The following is a 22,515-nucleotide window of genomic DNA, read 5'->3' on the forward strand; positions in this document are numbered from 1 at the left end:
AACAAATGCGTGAGAAAATTGTTGAACAGTTTAAGAAAAACCTTTCTCAACCAGCTATTGCAAGGAATTTAGGGATTTCACCATCTACGGTCCGTAATATCATCAAAGGGTTCAGAGAATCTGGAGAAATCACTGCATGTAAGCAGCTAAGCCCGTGACCTTCGATCCCTCAGGCTGTACTGCATCAACATGCGACATCAGTGTGTAAAGGATATCACCAAATGGGCTCAGGAACACTTCAGAAACCCACTGTCAGTAACTACAGTTGGTCGCTACATCTGTAAGTGTAGGGATGTCCCGATCCGATATTTGGATCGGATCGGCTGCCGATATTTGCAAAAAAATGCTTATCGGCAAGGCATGGGAAAATGCCGATCCAGATCCAGTTTAAAAAAAAACTCCGGTCCGTGTTTTCCAACGCACCGATTTAAATAACACATTCCACTTTTCTGCTGTTCCCACGTTCCGTTCCGCATTTTCCAGCACACCTTCAACACATCCACAGGTCTGTGGATTCTCACGCAGTTGCTTATAGCTGCTGGCATTACACGACAGGCTCTTCTCACTCTTTTCTGTGTCTCCCTCTCACAGACAGCAAGCGCACCTTCTTACACACGTCACATACTGTCACGTCATACGTCACATACGTATACGTCCTCTCCCAGCAGAGAGGTAGCAGCATGGCTAACGTTAGCTGTGATGCTAGCGCAGCCGTGTGACCAACGCTCCCTCTAAGGTGCGCGCCTGTGCAATTGCGCACTGTTTAAGCGTCCTCTGCGCATAGCAATTATATGCCACGCACAAAATCTAATAAAAAAAACAAGCGCATAACAATTTTCGACACACCGACACAACAGAGAAAACAGTTTTCGTCATCATTGTTCAAATATTATAACGTCTGTCGAGATGCTTATCTCCATTCGGTGCCACACGCCCACACCATCATTTCCAGATCAACACCGTATGAAAAAATTTGTGATTTTTTTAGTTGTGATTTCCTTCTCTGCATGAAAGTTTAAAAGTAGCATATATTAATGCAGTATGAAGAAGAATGTTTTAATGTAGACATGCAAGCCTTGAAAGAAAATTTTGAAAATCAAGACTACATTTCCTGCAAATGGGTGCATTTCTACCCTATATTTTAACTTTAGATTTATTCTCATATCAAACTCTTTTGGCTGTCTTTTTGACACTTACATCCGGCGCCCCCCTCCACACCCTGGATTGTAAATAATGTAAATAATTCAATGTGATTATCTTGTGTGATGACTGTATTATGATGATAGTATATATCTGATAGTATATATCTGTATCATGAATCAATTTAAGTGGACCCCGACTTAAACAAGTTGAAAAACTTATTCGGGTGTTACCATTTAGTGGTCAATTGTACGGAATATGTACTTCACTGTGCAACCTACTAATAAAAGTCTCAATCAATCAATCAAACACATAGAATCATCATACTGCTGTGATTATATGTATCAAGTGTTCATTCAAGGCTAAGGCAAAATATCGAGATATACTGTATATCGTGTATCGCAATATGGCCTTAAAATATCGCAATATTAAAAAAAGGCCATATCGCCCAGCCCTAGTTCAATGATGCCATTTCTGTTTGTCATGTATAATTTTGTCTATTTTGTGTTTATCCTTGAATAAACAGGTCAGTTTCTTGTTACCAACCATTGTGTATTATTCAAACTCCCCTAATTCAGCTGGCTAGTTGTTATCAAGAGTACGAAAACCCTTTTCAACATGATTCTGACAACTAAGTAGGCTAAATAATTTTAAACTTTAATACATGCTCGGATAGGCCAGTATCGGTCAGTATCGGTATCGGTCAGTATCGGTATCGGATCGGAAGTGCAAAAACAATATCGGTATCGGATTGGAAGTGAAAAAACCTGGATTGGGACATCCCTATGTAAGTGCAAGTTAAAACTCATAGGAGAGTTTTAACTTGCACTTACATAGGGCAAGGCGAAAACCGTCTATCAACAACACCCAGGGCCTGAGCTCATCTAGGATGGACTAATACAAAGCGGAAAAGTGTTCTGTGGTCTGACGAGTCCACATCTCAAATTTTTTTTGGAAACTGTGGACCAAAGAGGAAAAGAACCATCCGGATTGTTATAGGCGCAAAGTTGAAAAGCCAGCATCTGTGATGGTATGGGGGTGTATTAGTGCCCAAGACATGGGTAACTTACACATCTGTGAAGGCGCCATTAATGCTGAAAGGTACATACAGGTTTTGGAGCAACATATGTTGCCATCCAAGCAACGTTACCATGGACGCCCCTGCTTATTTCAGCAAGACAATGCCAAGCCACGTGTTACATCAACGTGGCTTCATAGTCAAAGAGTGCGGGTACTAGACTGGCCTGCCTGTAGTCCAGACCTGTCTCCCATTGAAAATGTGTGGCGCATTATGAAGCCTAAAATACCACAACGGAGACCCCCGGACTGTTGAACAACTTAAGCTTTACATCAAGCAAGAATGGGAAAGAATTCCACCTGAGAAGCTTAAAAAATGTGTCTCAGTTCCCAAACGTTTACTGAGTGTTGTTAAAAGGAAAGGCCATGTAACACAGTGGTGAACATGCCCTTTCCCAACTACTTTGGCACGTGTTGCAGCCATGAAATTCTAAGTTAATTATTATTTGCAAAAAAAAATAAAGTTTATGAGTTTGAACATCAAATATCTTGTCTTTGTAGTGCATTCAATTGAATATGGGTTGAAAATTATTTGCAAATCATTGTATTTCGTTTATATTTACATCCAACACAATTTCCCAACTCATATGGAAACGGGGTTTGTAGTTCCTCCTTTCAATGGATTGATGTGGCTGTCTTTGTATCTTTTACATGATTGCTGATATTCTCTATTCGTAACAAAAATTCTCAAGAAACAACAAGTACCGCCACCCAAAACTGAAAGGTTAGACATTTAAAAAATAGTTACAACCTTTGGTTGGCCTCCACCAGTTTGTGCATGATGGGAGTTTGGTCTGTTCCGTGACAAAGTTCTGACCTGTTGGTCATTGGGCTTACATCGCTTAAAGCACAAATACATTTACTGATCAACATTAATGTTGTGTCTTCATTTCAAATGTTATGGGCTGCAGAGGTTTGAGGAAAGCTGGTGGCTGTTGTCGGGCCATTTAAACTGTTCGACACATCTTTCCGTCCAATGAAAGGGACAGAGTGGCTGCCTGGTGATGTAAGCGGTTGCAATTAAATATAAGAACAATAGATTTTTCCTTGTAAATTATTATTTTTTTGTTTTGTTTGTTTTTGTAGTAAAGGTAAATGATACATACATTTCCATTCTCGTGAAACAACATCAGGCAAGTGCTGGATATACAAACCCCGTTTCCATATGAGTTGGGAAATTGTGTTAGATGTAAATATAAACGGAATACAATGATTTGCAAATCATTTTCAACCCATATTCAGTTGAATGCACTACAAGGACAAGATATTTGATGTTCAAACTCATAAACTTTTTTTTTTTTTTGCAAATAATAACTAACTTAGAATTTCATGGCTGCAACACGTGCCAAAGTAGTTGGGAAAGGGCATGTTCACCACTGTGTTACATGGCCTTTCCTTTTAACAACACTCAGTAAACGTTTGGGAACTGAGGAGACACATTTTTTAAGCTTCTCAGGTAGAATTATTTCCCATTCTTGCTTGATGTACAGCTTAAGTTGTTCAACAGTCCAGCGTCTCCCTTGAGGTATTTTAGGCTTCATAATGCACCATACAATTAAAATGGGAGACAGGTCTGGACTACAGGCAGGCCAGTCTAGTGCACGCACTCTTTTACTATGAAGCCACACTGTTGTAACACATGGCTTGGCATTGTCTTGCTGAAATAAGACAACATATGTTGCTCCAAAACCTGTATGTTAATGTTGCCTTCACAAATGTGTAAGTTACCCATGCCTAGGGCACTAATACACCCCCATACCATCACAGATGCTGGCTTTTCAACTTTGCTCCTCTAACAGTCCGGATGGTTCTTTTCCTCTTCGGTCCGGAGGACACGACGTCCACAGTTTCCAAAAACAATTTGAAATGTGGACTCGTCAGACCGTAGAACACTTTTCCACTTTGTATCAGTCCATCTTAGATGAACTCAGGCCCAGCGAAGCCGGCGGCGATTCTGGGTGTTGTTGATAAATGGCTTTGGCTTTGCCTAGTAGAGTTTTAACTTGCACTTACAGATGTAGCGACGAACTGTAGTTACTGACAGTGGTTTTCTGAAGTGTTCCTGGGCCTATGTGGTGATATCCTTTACCCACTGATGTTGGTTTTTGATGCAGTACCGCCTGAGGGATCGAAAATCACGGGCATTCAATGTTACGTGCAGTGATTTCTCCAGATTCTCTGAACCTTAAGGACCGTTTGATGATATTACGGACCGTAGATGGTAAAATCCTTAAATTCCTTGCCATAGCTCGTTGAGAAATGTTGTTCTGTTAGACAATTTGCTCACGCATTTGTATACAGTTTTTCGCAAAAAAAGGTGATGTGTGATAAAGTACATTCGCGACTGTTTCCATAAAGGGTGTTTAGCGTCATGAGCCGTAAAGTTGTCGAAAACATAACCTCATTAAAGAAGGTGATAATTGCAATTCTACAGTGGGAGAGTTATTTGATATCCAAATCGGCGTTCCAAAACTTCAAGTTGCATTCTTTTTTTACGTGGCTAAGTAACTCGATAGGCCCCTCTATCGAATTACGCAACTGGTTACTTTTTTTGAGGAAACTGCTAAATTCGACAGAACACTGGCACCAATGTCCTGCTGCTCCCGCATCATCGTGTCTCGGTTCGTCAACATTATTCTATTGTTGTATTATTGTTGTATTATTGTTGTAAGTTTCACAAATTATATTAGGGTTAGGCGCGGTTAAATGTGCCACCCACACTGGTTTAAATGTAACTTAGATAACGGGTTTCACTATGTAAAGCGCTTTGAGTAACTAGAGAAAAGCGCTATATAAATATATTTCACTTCACTTCACACTAAAATGTGTAAAACATTGAAGTGAATTAATTAACTCATATCATGTTTTGCTTATGGTGAAGATATACATCCAACTTGGAGAAGGCGAACCACCAAGTTGAATTAAATAGTAGCATTTCAGTTTCAGCACATAATAAGATAAGGCCCCGTAGTTTGATATTCGCAGGAGGATTGGATCACCTCTCGTAGAAAAAGAGGCTCTAATTGGGACTTCGGGATGCAAAAGTGATAGCCCTATCCTTGAGAAGAGACTACCTGTCTGGCTCAACGCCAACATTTAAGTTATGACTTAAAGCAGTTGTTTTCCAGACTCTTACACACGAACATCTCCTTTTATGGTCAGGATGTGCTCTCCTGACTTAGCACACACACCCAGAGACAGGAAGGAGGAATATAAAACTGATGTTTTGGCTTCTCCAAGTTAGGAGAGACATGTATTTTTGACTTTCTCCTCCAGGCTCGGCATCCCTGAATAATGACCCTCGCTTGTAATAAAGCAACTTTTGGTTCAGTAAAGGGTCTCCGACGCCTCTTTTGATCCAGCCGCGCTGCCGTGTCGCCCTTCTGTCCGGACGAGGATGACAAGACCAGAAATAATCTACAACATCAATACAATATTTGTTTTCTAATTTTTGTTGAAACTGTTTGTCCAACCAGTCTACAGGTGCTTTGTGGACTTGGAGAAGGCATTCGACCGTGTCCCTCGGGAGGTCCTGTGGGGAGTGCTCAGAGAGTATGGGGTATCGGACTGTCTGATTGTGGCGGTCCGCTCCCTGTACGATCAGTGTCAGAGCTTGGTCCGCATTGCCGGCAGTAAGTCGGACACGTTTCCAGTGAGGGTTGGACTCCGCCAAGGCTGCCCTTTCTCACCGATTCTGTTCATAACTTTTATGGACAGAATTTCTAGGCGCAGTCAAGGCGTTGAGGGGATCCGGTTTGGTGGCTGTAGGATTAGGTCTCTGCTTTTTGCAGATGATGTGGTCCTGATGGCTTCATCTGGCCAGGATCTTCAGCACTCACTGGATCGGTTCGCAGCCGAGTGTGAAGCGACTGGAATGAGAATCAGCACCTCCAAGTCCGAGTCCATGGTTCTCGCCCGGAAAAGGGTGGAGTGCCATCTCCGGGTTGGAGAGGAGACCCTGCCCCAAGTGGAGGAGTTCAAGTACCTAGGAGTCTTGTTCACGAGTGGGGGAAGAGTGGATCGTGAGATCGACAGGCGGATCGGTGCGGCATCTTCAGTAATACGGACGCTGTATCGATCCGTTGTGGTGAAGAAGGAGCTGAGCCGGAAGGCAAAGCTCTCAATTTACCGGTCGATCTACGTTCCCATCCTCACCTATGGTCATGAGCTTTGGGTTATGACTGAAAGGACAAGATCACGGGTACAAGCGGCCGAAATGAGTTTCCTCCGCCGAGTGGCGGGGCTCTCCCTTAGAGATAGGGTGAGAAGCTCTGTCATTCGGGAGGAGCTCAAAGTAAAGCCGCTGCTCCTCCGCATCGAGAGGAGCCAGATGAGGTGGTTCGGGCATCTGGTCAGGATGCCACCCGAACGCCTCCCGAGGGAGGTGTTTAGGGCACGTCCAACCGGTAGGAGGCCACGGGGAAGACTATGTCTCCAGGCTGGCCTGGGAACGCCTCGGGATCCCCCGGGAGGAGCTGGACGAAGTGGCTGGGGAGAGGGAAGTCTGGGCTTCCCTGCTTAGGCTGCTGCCCCCGCGGCCCGACCTCGGATAAGCGGAAGAAGATGGATGGATGGATGGATAATTTTTGTTGAAACTTAAGGTTACAATGAACGCTTAAACAATTTTAAACAAATTCATATAATCCCAAGTTGATTCAATTTTATTGAAAAAAAAAGTCTTAAAACATTGCTACTTTTTCCACAACTTTCTGAAAATGCTGCTGCTAATTCAGGCATTTTAGGCCACGGCAGTCACAAAGAAATCCCGCAAACTGCTCGAAGGACTGCTCAATGTGTTCATTTAGCACTGAAATGAGGCACCGATAGCTCCTTGTTTTCGGTGTGGTTACGACCGTGTACGCCCACAGGTGCCATTCTGGAACCTAGTTCCAATGGAAACCATGACCCCTGCTAAGCCAAAGCCTGGACTGTATTTGATAGGGAGTAAATGCCATAAACACTTCCTGTCCCTCACCGTTTAATGTGTAATTTGTGAAATCATTACTCTGTACCACTCGCATCTATGCTATGCTTGACGTAGCGCAACGACGACGACTAATTCCAATACAGAAACAGGCGATAGTAGACGTGTGTGCTGCTATGGCGGGAGGAGTCTGGGCTACAAAACACGATCAGCTGCGTTTGTCACACACATAATGCTGGGAAAATCCATCTGTTAACGTCCTCATGTGGTCCTCAATCTCAGAGCTGCACATTTTTGCTTTCATGTGCTCCTAAGAGGGAATGATAATGTTGTGAACAGATAAAGCTTCCACTACCTGTGGTGTCGTCTGCTGCTCCGGTCCCCGGAATCACAGATTTGCGTGGTCGAGTGTATCTCCGTTAGGCTGCTGAGGATTGGAGGAGTAGGTACAAGTGAGTGTGTGTGTGTGTGTGTGTGTGTGTGTGTTGTGTGTACGATGAACACATCAGCAGACAGAGCGAGAGAGGGAGGTGGGCAGTCTTTGTCCATTTATCTCCTCTTTTTAATGATGATGACATATTTCATTTGCAGGCGCCTCTCAAAGCACCTTAGGACTTCTAAAGGCACACAAATTTATACTGTAGCATGCATGAAGAAATAAAGATACAGTTAAGGCAATAAAAATGCTAAAAAAAAAATACTAATATAAATCAGTATATGTACAATTAGGTGTTATAAATGTCAAAGCAAATTACCTATCCATCCATCTTCTTCCGCTTATCCGAGGTCGGGTCGCGGGGGCAGCAGCCTAAGCAGGGAAGCCCAGACTTCCCTCTCCCCAGCCACTTCGTCCAGTTCTTCCCGGGGGATCCCGAGGCGTTCCCAGGCCAGCCGGGAGACATAGTCTTCCCAACGTGTCCTGGGTCTTCCCCTTGGCCTCCTACCGGTCGGACGTGCCCGAAACACCTCCCAAGGGAGGCTTTCGGGTGGCATCCTGACCAGATGCCTGAACCACCTCATCTGGCTCCTCATCTGGCTTTATTTTGAGCTCCTCCCGGATGACAGAGCTTCTCACCCTATCTCTAAGGGAGAGCCCCGCCACCCGGGGGAGGAAACTCATTTCGGCCGCTTGTACCCGTGATCTTGTCCTTTCGGTCATGACCCAAAGCGCATGACCATAGGTGAGGATGGGAATGTAGATCGACCGGTAAATTGAGAGCTTTGCCTTCCGGCTCAGCTCCTTCTTCACCACAACGGATCGATACAGCGTCCGCATTACTGAAGACGCCGCACCGATCCGTCTGTCGATCTCACGAACCACTCTTCCTAGAGTGAGCTGGGCAAATTACCTAATTAAATCAAAACCAATGTATATAACAGTAGTGTCCCTCTCTTAAAAGGTTTGTGTTATTATTTTTAATCAACACTTAAAGGCCTACTGAAATGCAATTTTCTTATTCAAACGGGGATAGCAGGTCCATTCTATGTGTCATACTTGATCATTTCGCGATATTGCCATATTTTTGCTGAAAGGATTTAGTAGAGAACATCGACGATAAAGTTCGCAACTTTTGGTCGCTGATAAAAAAGCCTTGCCTGTACCGGAAGTAGCAGACGATATGCGCGTGGCGTCACAGGTTGTGGAGCTCCTCACATCTGCACATTGTTTACAATCATGGCCACCAGCAGCGAGAGCGATTCGGACCGAGAAAGTGACGATTTCCCCATTAATTTGAGCGAGGATGAAAGATTTGTGGATGAGGAAAGTGAGAGTGAAGGACTAGAGGGCAGTGGGAGTGATTCAGATAGGGAAGATGCTGTGAGAGGCGGGTGGGACCTGATATTCAGCTGGGAATGACTAAAACAGTAAATAAACACAAGACATATATATACTCTATTAGCCACAACACAACCAGGCTTATATTTAATATGCCACAAAAAACACCTCCCCCCTACCGTCCATATAACCCGCCAATACAACTCAAACACCTGCACAACACACTCAATCCCACAGCCCAAAGTACTGTTCACCTCCCCAAAGTTCATACAGCACATATATTTCCCCAAAGTCCCCAAAGTTACGTACGTGACATGCACATAGTGGCACGCACGTACGGGCAAGCGATCAAATGTTTGGAAGCCGCAACTGCGCACTCACGGTACTGCGTCTGCGTATCCAACTCAAAGTCCTCCTGGAAAGAGTCTCTGTTGTCCCAGTTCTCCACAGGCCAATGGTAAAGCTTGACTGTCATCTTTCGGGAATGTAAACAATGAAACACCGGCCGTGTTTGTGTTGCTGCAGTCGGCCGCAATACACCGCTTCCCACCTACAGCTTTCTTCTTTGCGGTCTCCATTGTTCATTGAACAAATGGCAAAAGATTCACCAACACAGATGTCCAGAATACTGTGGAATTTTGCGATGAAAACAGACGACTTAATAGCTGGCCACCATGCTGTCCCAAAATGTCCTCTACAATCCGTGACGTCACGCGCTGACGTCATCATACCGAAACGTTTTCAGCGGGATATTTCGGCGCAAAATTTAAAATTGCACTTTAGTAAGCTAACCCAGCCGTATTGGCATGTGTTGCAATGTTAAGATTTCATCTTTGATATATAAACTATTGCGTGGTCGGTAGAAGTGGGTTTCAGTAGGCCTTTAACATGTAATTTTGTTGCTTCGGTCCAAATTTGGCATCAGTTTTTCTTCACAGACCACCTTCATGCATGTTTTTGAGCATCTATTAAAAAGTGTTGCTCTTTGAGCTGTCTTTTTAGATGCAAATGAGCCCATCCACGGCACACCCCTTTACCCTAAATGAGACGGTTTCTCCACCCTGTCAGACATGTTTGTTGGCCTTTAACATGTAATTTTGTTGCTTCGGTCCAAATTTGGCATCAGTTTTTCTTCACAGACCACCTTCATGCATGTTTTTGAGCATCTATTAAAAAGTGTTGCTCTTTGAGCTGTCTTTTTAGATGCAAATGAGCCCATCCACGGCACACCCCTTTACCCTAAATGAGACGGTTTCTCCACCCTGTCAGACATGTTTGTAGTTTTTGAATGTACTCCTCTCGCAAGATACAGAAAAATATCATGAATTGGTTACTAGGAGTGTCAAAAGTATCGATACTTTAATACCAAATCGATACCGACACACCAAAAAACCCTGTTTGTTTCAATATCGTTATTACAGAATTCTGTACAAACGTTTTCCTCTTAGAGCCACATTAATTCTTGGCGTGTGAGCACTGATTCAGTGCCGAAGAAGAACGCCTGCTGTCTTAAAAACATTAGCCAGTATTTCCCGACGAGAGGACCGCGTGCGGATTAGCTGGAGAGGATGGCGACGCCGTGAGACGGCCTGCCGGAGACGAAGAAGAAGGCGACGGCGTGGGACGGCCTGCCGGAGACGAATAAGATGAGACGATGAAAATGGCAATGCCGCGGGACGGCCTGCCGGAGACGAAGAAGAGGGCGACGCAGCGGGACGGCCCGTCGGAAACGATGAAGATAGCGACGACGTGGGAAGAGCTGCTGAAGACGATGTCGTAGTGGGAGGAGCCGCCGAAGACAACGACGAAGGCGACGTCGCGGTAGGAGCCATCGAAGACTACGTTGGCGTCGTGGGAGGAGCCGCCGAAGACGATGACGTCATCGTAGAAGGAGCCACCAAAGACGATGTTGGTGTCGTGGGAGGAGCTGCCGAAGACCATGTCGGCGCCGTGGAAGGAGCCGCCGAAGATGATGACATCATCGTGGAGGGGCCAGAGCAGCAGGCGGCTGGTCTGGAGGCGTGTCCCGAGCCAGAGCAGCTGGGCTGGAGGCGTGTCCAGGGATGGAGCAGCAGTCGGCTGGGCTGTCGGTGTCTGAGGTGGCCTCACTGGGAGATGTGAGAGCTGTGCTTCCCCTGTCGCACAGCTGACCTTAGCTCCCCCCTCAAGAGACGGATCCCAGACATCCCCAAAGAGGCCAACAGACAATAGGGGAGTGGGAGGGAGCTTGAAACGAGGCAAAACATTTCTTTGATTCGGCCATCAGTGCCAAAATCTTGTCATGCCTCTATGCATTTATGAATGTTTTATCCACATCCATGCCATGCTGGAAGAAGGCAGGTGTACTTACCATCAATAACACCTATTTCTCAATATGCAGTAGTTTTCATCAACATTTATTATTTTATCATTCTCCATCTCCTTATACACTGTCATCACAGCAATGCAGAAGCAGCTATGTCAAACGTCTTCTTCATATTTCTATTTTTAATTGTGCAACTAAAACCTTTCTCATTCTTATCTTTAGTTTTTATGTAGATTATCTTATTTTTGTTTTTCCTGTGTTGTTTGTTTCTGCCAATGACGTGCAGTCGAGAGGCAGGTGAGGCGGGGCCTCACGTGCCATCATGGAAAGAAAAAAAATGTAAAAAGAAAAAAAAAAAATTAAATTGTTATATGTATCCAGTGATTATACTATAAAGTTATTTTCCATTTAACTTCACCAGTTTTAGATTATTTTGATTCAAAATCGCTGAATTTTCACATTTGCCGTTCAAATACTGAAAAGAGACTTGTGGTGAGTCAGCAGCCAGTTGAGGCACGTCACTGAGTTGAGCCTCACCATGGATTGCGCAATGACTCGGCTAACTGCTGGCCTGCTGTGCAGTGAGACCGTATTGCTATTTGAATTATATTATACATTTCCATAGTTTAGTTAGCTGAGGTATATAATGTACAGTGTATTTTGTCAACAACTGTATGTGTGTAACATATTTCTTGTGCTGAGCAACCATAAAACTGCTGCAAAGACGCACTGTGTGAGGCTCGCAGTAATCCCGCCTCCTGGTGGTAGAGGGCGCTAGTGATCCCAGAGATCATTTTTGCGACTACTCGGCTGCAGAAGAAGTGACAACAAGCAGCAACAGTTAGCGATAGTTTATTTTTTCCTCTTGCCTGGACTTTTAACATGGAGGATTACATATCTAAAATAAAACAGTTTGCTAAACTGGACTTTCAATCGAAGCAGGAGGTAATACTTAAAGGAAGATCTCCATCGAGACAGAGAGACTTTTAAAACTGAAGAAAGATAAGGAAGACTTCTATAAACAAGTTATCCATGCTTTTGTTCAAAAGGAGCTGCGCATGGACTTCATTTATAAGTAAAGGTAAGACCATAATAACGTTTTTTTAATTAAATGTGCTTTTTTGTGTGCTACAGTTTGTATGTGTAAAGTTAAAGTTAAGTTAAAGTACCAATGATTGTCACACACACACTAGGTGTGGTGAAATTTGTCCTCTGCCTTTGACCCATCCCCTTGATCACCCCCTGGGAGGTGAGGGGAGCAGTGGGCAGCAGCGGCGCCACGCCTGGGAATCATTTTTGGTGATTTAACCCCCAATTCCAACCCTTGATGCTGAGTGCCAAGCAGGGAAGAATGCTGGTATGAGCTTTTAAACATAACCCGTTAACTGCTGCCAATCAAATGGTGAATAAGATACTCTTTAGGGTTCATATGTTTGTAAATCTGACTGTGATGAAGTCAGTGCCTCACCAGCCATCAACCTCACCGCACGTCACTGGTTTCTGCCCCACTCCCATGTTATGCTCTGATCATCAACAAAGATGATTGGACAAGGGCAACAACGTGTGTGGGTGGGACTTCGGGGCCTTGGTAGCCTCTCATTGGGATATTTCTCTAAGGCGTCTTACCAGACAATATACGCGGACTAAGCGAATCCATCGTCACGTCTCTGTCTTTGTTGTGTGTCAGCATGTTGGCATAAGAGGGAGTTGGAACGGGCTGCGAAAGACCAAAGATCGTTTATTGAGAGAAGACGATCTACCTCACAGTGATGTCCTAAACAAAGTATTTGCAGTCAAATGTGTCACCTTCTTTTTGTCACTGTTGTGTGTTTCTGGTCTTGTCACCCTCGCCCAGACAGAAGGGCGACACAGCACTGCGGCTGGATCAAAAGAGACGTCGGAGACGCTTTGCTGAACAAAAAGTTGCTTTATTACAAGCGAGAGTCATTATACAGGACTGCAGTACCTGGAGGAGGTCAGGTCAAAAAAATGAGGCACTCCTAACTTGGAGGAGCCGAACCACAGTCTTATATTCCTTCTTTCTCTGTCTGGATGTGTGTTAATTCAGGAGAGTACAACCTGACCATGTAAGGAGGTGTTCGTGTGTAAGTGACTGGAAAGACAACAGATTGATTGATTGATTGAAACTTGTATTAGTAGATTGCACAGTACAGTACATATTCCGTACAATTGACCACTAAATGGTAACACCCGAATAAGCTTTTCAACTTGTTTAAGTCGGGGTCCACGTTAATCAATTCATGGTAGATGTATACCATAACTTGTAGGTTGACGTTTAAGATAAACATGGAGTCTCTCCTCTCGGATAGAGCTATCACTTTTGCATTCCCAAGTCTGAATTTATTGCCTCTTCTCGTGAGAGAATTAACCCAGTCCACATGTGAATGTCCAACTAAGGCTCCTTAATTTATTATGGACTCATCCATTATTTACTTAAAACTGGTGGTTCGATTTGTCCAAGTTGAATATAATTATTCACCATATGTATGTGCATGGTATTTGGGATTTGTTATATGTGGTATGTATTATATAATAATATAACATAATATCTTAGTATATATTATATACTGTATATATATAATATGTAAATATTACATATGTGTTATATTTTATGTTGCTACTATGGCACATTTTTAGTCTACTTTACACCTGCATTATCCTTTTCACCCTTATCCGTTCCATCCTTTGTAACTGAGCTAGTCTGTGGAACAATTTCCCTTGTGGATCATTAAAGTTTGTCCAAGTCTAAGTCGAAGTTCTAAAATTAAATTCTAATTTGTCCATTTTTCCTTTTATGAGCAGCTTCAATGCGTCCTACCAGAACTATGCAGATAACACTCAGATCTATGTGCCACTGACAGCAGGTGAATCTTGGCCTGTTGATTTATTTTGTCGCTGCATAGAACAGATTAGTGTGTGGATGCACAACTATTTTCTGCAGCTTAACCCAGACAAAGCTGGAATCATTATCTGTGGCCCACAAAAGCAAAGATACACTATTACTAGTCACTTTGAAACCCTCTACCTCAAACCTAAGAATCAGGTTAGAAATCCAGGGGTGATAATGGACTCCGATTTACACATTAACAGTCGCAGTAAGTCAATACCATCCATGCTGTAGTGACGCTGAATCAGCCTGTGGCTTGAAAGTGAAAAGCTGGGTTTAGTACTTGTCTGACACGCTTCCTGTTTCGCCAGTACGCACACACACAGTTCCAGGATGCAATTTTGTGAATGTTTTAATTAAGTAGCAGACTGTACAAAAATAAACTTGCTTTGTTCGTCTGTAGACAGCAGTAGTTGAAGTGTCCAAAGCTTTCATTAAAGCATCCAAAGTCTCCTATAAATCGTGAAATATAAAAATGAACAGTGTTCAATATAGCGTCGAACAGCGGTCAACAAAAATGATGGTTATCCAGCTCAATTTTCTCCTATCGCCACGCCAAAAGCAGGTAACAATACCCCTTTTAAGTGCCTGCCTTTATTGTCACGTGACACATACTTCCAAACACACCACGTCACCTTATATACATATTTCTGGCTCCTACATGCCTTTGTCTCCAGCAGGTTAGACTACTGTAACGGCCTTTTCACTGGACTCTCTAAACGAGCTGTAAAACAGCTGCACTACATCCAGAATGCTGCTGCTTGAGTCCTGACTAGAACCAGGACACTTTTACCTCGGTATTCGTCAAATCCTGGTTTCGCCTCTGAAAACAAAAACAATGTATGGCGATAGCCACAAACTATGGTACTAATAATGGCAAACCTTAATTGGCTTGTTTGGAAAAAGGAGAAATGTGAGACAAGCACACATCCGTTTTTATGAATTCTAAGTTGTAAATACATTCTGGCAAAAGTCAGCTCAGTGAGCTGACTGAGAAAACTAATTGTTGAAGCTTGGAAAGTGGAATTCTTTCCCATTCTTGTTTTATGTAGAGCTTCAGTCGTTCAACAGACCGGGGTCTCCGCGGTCATATTTTACGCTTCATAATGCGCCACACATTTTCGATGGGAGACAGGTCTGGACTGCAGGCGGCTCAGGAAAGTACCCGCACTCTTTTTTACGAAGCCACGCTGTTGTAACACGTGCTGAATGTGGCTTGGCATTGTCTTGCTGAAATAAGCGCTTAGATGGCAGCATATGTTGTTCCAAAACCTGTATGTACCTTTCAGCATTAATGGTGCCTTCACAGATGTGTAAGTTACCCATGCCTTGGGCACTAATGCACTCCCATACCATCACAGATTCTGGCTTTTGAACTTTGCGTCGATAACAGTCTGGATGGTTCGCTTCCCCTTTGGTCCGGATGACCCGATGTCGAATATTTCCAAAAACAATTTCAAATGTGGACTCGTCAGACTACAGAACACTTTTCCACTTTGCATGAGTCCATCTTAGATGATCTCGGGCCCAGAGAAGCCGGCGGCGTTTCTGGATGTTGTTGATAAATGGCTTTCGCTTTGCATAGTAGAGCTTTAACTTGCACTTACAGATGTAGCGACAAACTGTATTTAGTGACAGTGGTTTTCTGAAGTGTTCCTGAGCCCATGTGGTGATATCCTTTAGAGATTGATGTCGGTTTTGATACAGTGCCGTCTGAGGGATCGAAGGTCACGGTCATTCAATGTTGGTTTCCGGCCATGCCGCTTACGTGGAGTGATTTCTCCAGATTCTCTGAACCTTTTGATGATATTATGGACCGTAGATGTTGAAATACCTAAATTTCTTGCATTTGCACGTTGTTCTTAAACTGTTTGACTATTTGCTCACGCAGTTGTGGACAAAGGGGTGTACCTCGCCCCATCCTTTCTTGTGAAAGACTGAGCATTTTTTGGGAAGCTGTTTTTATACCCAATCGTGGCACCCACCTGTTCCCAATTAGCCTGCACACCTGTGGGATGTTCCGAATAAGTGTTTGATGAGCATTCCTCAACTTTATCAGAATTTATTGCCACCTTTCCCAACTTCTTTGTCACGTGTTGCTGGCATCAAATTCTAAAGTTAATGATTATTTGCAAAAAAGAAAATGTTTATCAGTTTGAACATCAAATATGTTGTCTTTGAAGCATATTCAACTGAAAATGATTTGCAAATCATGGTATTCCGTTTATATTTACATCTAACACCATTTCCCAACTCATATGGAAACGGGTTTTGTATTTAAATGCCTAAGAAACAGAACCTTGGGGTACAGCAAAGGTGACGGAAAAAGCATGATTGGAGTTTGAAAAAAAGTGATTGTGGTGAAGGAATTTATTAATTAGATAAGCATGCCAATGTTAAATATAATATAAATAGTAAACTGCAGTTATGCCTATATATAGTGGATGCGTGTGGATATACAGAGACACATTTGTGTATACGTGTATACATACATAAGTAATATGATGATGGGTGTATGTGTATTGTGCATGTATGCAGTATTACCAGTTAGAGATATCATAGATCACATCTGTCAAACTCAAGGCCCGGGGGCCAGTTCTGGCCTGCTTCATCATTTTATGTGGCCAGTGAAAGCCTGAAAAAAATGGGTTTCAATAAAATACTTATTTTTTATTTACTAAATGCAGTAGTTTTTTCAATTTTAACAGAAAAAAATGCATATTTTAAACTTTAATATTATCTGACCATGCCAATTATATTATTATATAGTGTTGCAAAACTGTTTTTGTGAGAAAAAAACAAAGAGTTAAATATCTGCTTGTCACCTTTATTTATGATTTTAAAGCAAGTTATACATAAAAAAAATCTAATAATCAAATGCATATGCATTACGATTAATCATGAATAATCACAGGTTATTACTCGCATGCATAATGCAAATTAATTTGAAAAAAGGGGCCCTCTGAAAGCAGCCATTACTGCGATGTGGCCCTCAATGAAAATGAGTTTGACACCCATGTCATAGATGATAAAATGGATTATAAATGGTAAATGGCTTTTACTTGTACAGCGCTTTTCTACTTTCAAGGCACTCAATGCGCTTTGACACTATTTCCACATTCACTCATTCACACAATGATGGCGGGAGCTGCCATGCAAGGCGCTAACCAGCACCCATCAGGAGCAAGGGTGAAGTGTCTTGCTCAAGGACACAACGTGACTCGGGTGGTAGAAGCCAGGGATCAAACCAGGAACCTGGCACGGCCACTCTCCCAACCGCGCCACAATGAAATAATATCCATTGTTAAGTGTCCTCATCAGTTCCTTTTACAGGGGACACAGACTGGACACAAATCGTGTCTGACTAAATCATTTGAAATGTAATTAGCCTTATGGTAAACGTTGGGTCACAGTCATTAACTCATGGCTGGCAGGAAGTTTGAGCCAATACTCAAGCGTACGAGAACATTTAAAGATGAATGAATAGATAAGATGTCATTAAGGAAGTACTACAAGACAAATGCTATGAAGATAAGGACCATCGAGGTGGTGCCATCACAAAGACCTGCTGATCAAAAGAAGCATTTAAGTCTCATCTTAAATCTCATTTGTATACTCTAGCCTTTAAATAGACCCCTTTTTTAGACCAGTTGATCTGCCGTTTCTTTTCTTTTCTCCTCTGCCCCCCTCTCCCTTGTGGAGGGGGGGGACACAGGTCCGGTGGCCATGGATGAAGTGCTGGCTGTGCAGAGTCGGGACCTGGGTGGACCACTCGCCTGTGCAACGGTTGGGGACATCTCTGCGCTGCTGACCCGTCTCCGCTCGGGATGGTCTCCTGCTGGCCCCACTATGGACTGGACTCTCACTATTATGTTAGATCCACTATGGACTGGACTTTCACAATATTATGCTAGACCCACTCGACGTCCATTGCATCCGGTCTCTCCAAGGTTTCTCATAGTCATTCACATCGACGTCCCACTGGGTTGTGAGTTTTTCCTTGCCCTTATGTGGGCTCTGAACCGAGGATGTCGTTGTAGCTTGAGCAGCCCTTTGAGACACTTGTGATTTAGGGGTATATAAATAAACATTGATTGATTGATTGAACAAAGCTTGCTTCTGACTACATTAGAGACATATTCTTGCTAACAAACTGCTTGGTTTGTTTGCTGCGGTTCACTTCCTTTTCAGTCAATCACATTGTAAAATAAATCGAGAACGGTGAATCTGAAAATTGACAACGACTTGGTGAGCTTTATTATAGGTCAAACGTAGGAGAAAACGCAGATCCTCCCTTCAGCGGCCAGAGAGTTGTCATATAAACCACTGAAGCATCTTGGATGTCTAATTTCAATAGAGATTAAATAATAATTAAAGCTGCAAGCAGCGTTGTTCGGGCCCGTGTATTTGGCAGGTGCTAGTCCTAAGTGTCCCAATACTTTTGTCTACTTTTAGTCTGAAGTGTCCCAAGACTTTTGTCTAGTGTACCTACCTCGTCTGCATTGTGTGGGCACGTTGGTGCTTCCTGCTTTTGAGCAGCCATCTTAAAAAAACAGCACCGCAGGAGCATCAGTGCAGCGGGTCTTTGAAGGGTCATAAAATCAAAACCGGAGCAGGTATCACAAAACGGTTCTGTTATTTTATGCACAAGGGTTTAATCTCTCTCCTGTGTTATTTTGAAGCCGAAACGACAAACGCGCTCAGAGGAGATAGTTTTTGAAGGAAGGTGACCGGTTTTTACAAAAAAATTGTTTTGAAGGGGGAATAGCAAACTTCCTGTTGATTTTTGCTGGGGGTTGTCAATTTATGAAATGTAGGTCTAAGTAAGACCTACGGAGAGATTTTTGTTTCATGTCTCTCCGACCTTCCCAGTGGGAGTTACAGGCAGTTTTGTAATTTTTTTCTTCCGAGGAGCAGTTTTTTCTCCGTTTTATTCAAAAATTGCTCTAGAGCGCAATTTTTGGAATTTGGGGTTAGGTTTTTTTATTAGATCTCAGTTTTTGCCAGTCCTGATGTGTGCGTTCAGTTTGGTGAGTTTTGAAGCATGTTAAGGGGGTCAAATTGCAGCTCAAAGAGGCAAAAGTGACTGTTTTTAGTACTTTTTTGTCTTGAAGGGGGAATTGCCAACTTCCTGTTGATTTTAGCCCGAAGATGTACAATTATGAGAACTAGGTCTAAGTCAGACCTACATAGAGGATTTTGTTTCATGTTTTTCCGACCTTCCTAGTGGGAGTTACAGGCAGTCTAGTTTTTTTTTCCCTAGGGGGCGCTAGAGCGCAATTTTTATTTTTGGGGTTTGGTTTTTTTATCAAAAGGCAATTTTCGCAGGTCCTGATGTGTGGGTCAAATTTGGTGAGTTTTGAAGCATGCTAAGTGGGTCAAATTAGTGTTCAAAGAGGCGGCGGTAGAATAAAGAAAGAATAAAGAATAATTAAAGCTGCAAGCAGCGTTGGACGGGCCCGCGTATTTGGCAGGTGCTAGTCCTAAGTGTCCCAATACTTTTGTCTACTTGTAGTCTGAAGTGTCCCAAGACTTTTGTCTAGTGTACCTACCTTGTCTGCATTGTGTGGGCACGTTGGTGCTTCCTGCTTTTAAGCAGCCATCTTGAAAAAACAGCACCGCAGGAGCATCAGTGCAGCGGGTCTTTGAAGGGTCATAAAATCAAAACCGGAGCAGTTATTACGAATCCCATCTATACTTTTAATCACAAGGGTTGTATCTCTCACCTGTGTAAGTTTGAAGGCGAAACGACAAACGCTCTCAGAGGAGATAGATTTTGAAGGAAGGTGACCGGTTTTTCCAAAAAAATTGTTTTGAAGGGGGAATAGCAAACTTCCTGTTGATTTTAGCTGGGGGTTGTAAATTTATGAAATGTAGGTCTAAGTGAGACCTACATAGAGATTTTTGTTTCATGTCTCTCCGACCTTCCCAGTGGGAGTTACAGGCAGTTTTGTAGTTTTTTCCTTCCGAGGAGCAGTTTTTTGTGCGTTTTATGAAAAAATTGCTGTAGAGCACAATTTTTGGATTTGCGGTTAGGTTTTTTCATTAGATCACAGTTTTAGCCAGTCCTGATGTGTGTCTTAAGTTTGGTGAGTTTTGAAGCATGTCAAGGGGGTCAAATTATAGCTCAAAGAGGCAAAAGTGACTTTTTTTAGTACTTTTTTGTCTTGAAGGGGGAATTGCCAACTTCCTGTTGATTTTAGCCCGAGAATGTACCATTATGAAAGTTAGGTCTGAGTCAGACCTACATAGAGAATTTTGTTTCATGTCTTTCCGACCTTCCTAGTGGGAGTTACAGGCAGTCTAGTTTTTTTTTTTCCTAGGGGGCGCTAGAGTGCATTTTTGATTTTTGCAGTTTGGTTTTTTTATCAAAAGACAATTTTCGCAGGTCCTGATGTGTGGGTCAAATATGGTGAGTTTTGAAGCATGTTAAGTGGGTCAAATTAGTGCTCGAAGAGGCGGCCGGTATAATAATAATAATAATTAAAGCTGCAAGCAGCGTTGTTCGGGCCCGCGTATTTGGCAGGTGTTAGTCCTAAGTGTCCCAATACTTTTGTCCAGTTGTAGTCCCAAGTGTCCCAATACTTTTGTCTACTTTTAGTCTGAAGTGTCCCAAGACTTTTGTCTAGTGTACCTACCTTGTCTGCATTGTGTGGGCACGTTGGTGCTTCCTGCTTTTGAGCAGCCATCTTAGAAAAACAGCACCGCAGGAGCATCAGTGCAGCGGGTCTTTGAAGGGTCATAAAATCAAAACCGGAGCAGGTATTACAAATCCCATCTATACTTTTAATCACAAGGGGTTTATCTCTCACCTGTGTTAGTTTGAAGGCAAAACGACAAACGCTCTCAGAGGAGATAGATTTTGAAGGAAGGTGACCGGTTTTTCCAAAAAAATTGTTTTGAAGGGGGAATAGCAAACTTCCTGTAGATTTTTGCTGGGGGTTGTCAATTTATGAAATGTAGGTCTAAGTGAGACCTACATAGAAGTTTTTGTTTCATGTCTCTCCGACCTTCCCAGTGGGAGTTACAGGCAGTTTATTAATTTTTTTCTTCCGAGGAGCAGTTTTTTGTGCGTTTTATAAAAAAATTGCTGTAGAGCACAATTTTTAGATTTGGGGTTCGGTTTTTTCATTAGATCACAGTTTTAGCCAGTCCTGATGTGTGCGTTAAGTTTGGTGAGTTTTGAAGCATGTTAAGGGGGTGAAATTGCAGCTGAAAGAGGCAAAAGTGACTGTTTTTAGTACTTTTTTGTATTGAAGGGGGAATAGCCAACTTCCTGTAGATTTTTGCCCGAGGAAATTAATTAATAAAAAGTAGGTCTAAGTGAGACCTACATAGAGGTTTTTGTTCCATGTCTTTACGACATTTGTACTGGGAGTTAGAGGTAGTTTTTGTTTTAGGGGGCGCTAGAGAGCAATTTTGAGTTTTGAGGTTTGGTTTTTTGATAAAAAGTTTTGCCAGAAATTACTGATGTGTGTGTAAAATTTGGTGAGTTTTGAAGCATGTTAAGGGGGTCAAAGTAGTGCGCAAAGCTGCGGAAGAATAAGAATAATAAAACGGACGAATAACAATAGGTCCTTATGTCCCATTGCATAAGGACTCCCTGTGGGAGTCCTTTTGCAATGGGCCACTGCGGGCCCTAATAAAACCTTAGAAATTCAATAGGTCCTTATGTCCCATTGCATAAGGACTCCCTGTGGGAGTCCTTTTGCAATGGGCCGTGCGGGCCCTAATAAAACGTTACAATAACAATAGGTCCTTATGTCCCATTGCGGGCCCTAAAAATCACCTTTCCAGTCATTTGATATGTGATGTGATTTAGTTTTCTGTAGGATTTTGGAGAGAAAAGGAAGGTTAGTGATAGAGTGAAAGTTAGCCATGAACAGAACAGAAGAGCAAAGTGTGAGTCCTGCTGGCAGTTTTGAAATGACTCAAGCTTTGTCCAGCACACTACAATAACAGACAATTATTTCTAAAAATATTGTTCTGAATATCATCTCACAGACATCCTCTCACACCCGCTAAATAAGTAAACGCCTGAAGGCTTTTTGTCTCGTTGGTGCTGTTGTCAATGGCGATGACCATGTTAGCAACACTGGCTTATGAAATGATTCGAACAACGACAGCAATATCGTTCTTGTAGCCTTGCTGGAACAATGATAGTAATGCATCCCTTTCACATGCATTATACATATATCAATTATGGTAATACAGTATGTTGCTATGTTATAGGCTTGTCCCGATACCAATATTTTGGTACAAAATGTATTTCAATACTTTTCGATACTTTTCTAAATAAAACCGACCACCAAAAATTGCATTATTGCCTTTATTTTAACAAAACATCTTACGGTACATTAAACATATGTTTCCAATTGCAAGTT

The 22,515-nt window shown here is 42.7% G+C and overlaps 1 protein-coding gene across 3 annotated transcripts in view; it reads right to left on the bottom strand.

Moving 5' to 3' along the window:
* The window catches only part of ndrg4 (NDRG family member 4), a 131,685-nt gene extending 124,079 nt beyond the window's left edge, over nucleotides 1-7,606 (bottom strand). For 2 of the 3 annotated variants that reach the window (XM_061928027.1, XM_061928026.1), the window contains exon 1: nucleotides 7,497-7,606. The gene's annotated coding sequence lies outside the window, so the exon portion shown is untranslated. The remainder of the gene's footprint in view (nucleotides 1-7,496) is intronic. The other variant, XM_061928029.1, reaches the window with a different exon arrangement.
* Between the last annotated feature and the right edge of the window lie 14,909 nt (nucleotides 7,607-22,515).

Source organism: Nerophis lumbriciformis, linkage group LG35 (assembly GCF_033978685.3).
Source record: "Nerophis lumbriciformis linkage group LG35, RoL_Nlum_v2.1, whole genome shotgun sequence".
Taxonomy (NCBI): Eukaryota; Metazoa; Chordata; class Actinopteri; order Syngnathiformes; family Syngnathidae; genus Nerophis; species Nerophis lumbriciformis.